This window comes from Odontomachus brunneus, unplaced genomic scaffold (genome assembly GCF_010583005.1).
Source record: "Odontomachus brunneus isolate Ranch 3 - 2012 unplaced genomic scaffold, Obru_v1 Obru_scaffold_164, whole genome shotgun sequence".
Classification (NCBI taxonomy): domain Eukaryota; kingdom Metazoa; phylum Arthropoda; class Insecta; order Hymenoptera; family Formicidae; genus Odontomachus; species Odontomachus brunneus.
The window spans coordinates 387,938-391,213 of NW_022639614.1; positions in this window are offsets into that span (position 1 = coordinate 387,938).

A 3,276-nucleotide genomic window follows, 5' to 3' on the forward strand; every position below is an offset into this window, starting at 1 on the left:
ACGTTGACGTTGTCGTAAGTGACCCACTTTTCATCTCCAATCACCATCCGCTGCAGAAATGGGTCGATTTTGTTGCGATTCAGCAGCGATTCGCAGATGGAAATTCGGTCCATGAGGTTTTTTTGCGTTAACTCGTGTGGCACCCATACATCGAGCTTCTTTTTGTATCCAGCCTTATTCAAGTGGTTCCAAACGGTTTTTTGTGCAATGTTTAGCTCCTGGGCAATCGAAACAGTGCTTACATAACGGTCGGACTCGACGATTTCCATTATTTTATCGACATTTTCGACAATTGGCCTTCCAGAGCGTGGTGCATCTTTGACATCAAAATTACCGGAACGGAATCGACGAAACCAAAATTGCGCGTGATTGGCTGTTACAGTATCAGGACCATAAACACTATTCACATTTTCAGCCGCCTGGCTTGCGTTTTCGCCTTTATCGAAGAAAAACTGTAGAATATCGCGTATTTTCTCTTTACTGGTGTCCATCTTTGACGCGCGCTCAAACAATACTGAGTCAAACAATCACAAAACTGTCTGAGAAGTTTTTTTAGTACGAAATCTTATCTTTCTAACGCCATCTAGCGTAAACCGATCGCACTTATACAATGCGAGATACACATTACTAAAGCCATCTATTGAAAAAATAATGGATTTCTTTTTAATACACCTTATATATTCTGTGCCACGGGAACACCGGCGCCATCTAATAACCGGCTGTACTATTACCTGCGAATGTTTCTAACAGTACGATCGTCTTTCTATAACGATAAGAATTCACTGATAATATGACTCCGTAAAGGCCATCACACACAAAATTCCGTAAGAACTTAAATCGTAAGCGTAAGGAAATCGACCAATCCCAATCGAGTATTCGGCTCTTCGTAATAATGGAGGGGTTACGAAGAGCCGAGTGCTCGATTGGGATTGGTCGATTTCTTTACACTTACGTTTTAAGTTCTTACGGAATTTTGTATGTGATGGCCTTAATCGCGCATAATGGCTGCGTTCGTTTTGGCGCTTACAACTTTTTGGCTTTGATGCTCTGAGCATCATTTCATTATCAAACACTAAACAAAGACAAATGATGCTTACACACGCTATAAACGCCAAAACGAACGCAGCCAATATGATAGAAAGTTGTGGTTTGTTCTTTTCAGCTGCCACATTGGTGCAATAAGTTATAGTGAATTCGGTAGCTTGCACTAGTGCGCACCAGATTTGGGCACGTATTATACTGAGATATTATACATTGTATTATATACTGTATTATACAATATAATTTAGTTTTATACATATTATACTTTCTGTGACGCCATCTCTTCCGGTATTCACAGCCAGTATTGAAAATCTATAGTTTATGTCACGTATACTATAGATTTTCAGTATTTGCAATGAATATCAGAATGCAGACTTTATAGGGGATTTGCTAGCGTCATTACTATTATTTTAAGTTCCATATTTTAAACTCTCTTTTAATTGGCCAATCAAGGCAAAAAAAACTAAGATTTATTTATTATGATTGGTTTATTTAAGTAAAGCCAGCGACACACGCTTGTTTTCATGCTGGATTGCTTGCTGGATGGAAATACTCTGTTCTGATTGGTGCATTTCTGAAGACGGACCAATCAGAATAGAATATTTCCATCCAGCAAGCAACCCTAAATATTACACTTTTATGCGCTTTTATACGTATTATACGTATTATACATATTATACGTATTATACATATTTTATAGTATAATGTAAAAAACCCTAGAAAATACTCGAAAAACCCAACCCTCTGTTTTCTATTGCTGAACTAGTGTACACTTTCAGAACTTAAAAAGAGACAGGTATACAAATAAAACTTGGTGGAAGAAAGATGAGAGAAAACTAGTGCAGTCAGTTCAGCAATAGAAAACAGACCCATATTTATATAATAGGGCTCAAAGTAATGGCAGCTCATTTTACTCGTCCTACGTACTACCTTGACGAAATTATCTCGCATGCGTGTTCAACATTCCATTATTTTTCTTCGTTGCTTGCACTTTTGCACCTATTGCCCGTTAAGCCCGTATCAGGGGGAGCTTTCCAATCGCAATATCCTTAGACACTTTCATACACACGGCGACACGAGTTGCATTCCAATTGTCGTAATCGTCGACGCAACACTACACATCCATACTCAGCTCGAGGGCTACTAGTCAGCTGTATAAACTAGTGTTTTCTAGTGACAATTAAAGTTAATAAGCATAGCGGCTTGAAAAGAGACTGGCATTTGCGACGTGAAGTGGATAATATCTTTTTTATTATTTAGATTTTATTATTTATTATTAAAAAATACCAAAATATAAGCACAGTAGAAAAATAATCCTAACCCTACCCGACATACATACACATTAGTACACACTTTGTTCCAATTGAATCGTGGATAACGTTACACTTTGTACATTTCTGTGTACATATGTGTCAAGATGTGTTAAACAATTGGAAAGTACCCTGTGTATCTCGAAACGGAGTGAAAATTACAAAAGTGAGAAAATTCACTAGACATTGACTAATGAAGTTACAAATATTCTAGTAAATTTGCTCACTTTTGTCAATTTCATTTCGTTTTGAAATATACAATCGACCCACAGACTATAGATTGAGATTGAATTGAAATTTAGCCAATCAGAGCAAAATTCACTAAGCTCAAGTTTGGTGAACTTTGCTCTGATTGACCAATTTTCAATTCAGTCTCATAGCGTGTTCGACTGGCCCTGGATTAATCGCTCCGAGAGCGATTAATGACGTCATAAGTTTCTACTAGCCAATCATAAAGCTTATAAGTACTTGTTCGGCCTATAAACGTAGGCTGAATAACCCAGAGTGGATTAACCCAGAGCCAATCGAACATTGCTATTAAATAATAGAAAAAAGCATATCGATACGTATCGATGCCAGAGGCATACCGATACGTATTAATAATCGTATCGATATTTTCGAACACTGCTGCATGTAATTTCACTACAATATTGGCGTAAAGGCCAAATCATACTAGCGATTGACGATTGACGATTGACAATTAAAGATTAGGTTTTAACGAATCAACAAGCTTCAGCTTTGGCTTGCTTTGTTCCAATCTGAAACAAGTCTTTGGTCAAGTTCTAATCTTCAATCGTCAATCATCTATCGCCAATCGTTAGTGTGATTTGGCCTTAAGGGCAATAGGTCTTTAAACGACGCCCAAAGCCATCTATTGAGAGAGAGAGAGAGAGAGAGAGAGAGAGAGAGAGAGAGAGAGAGAGAG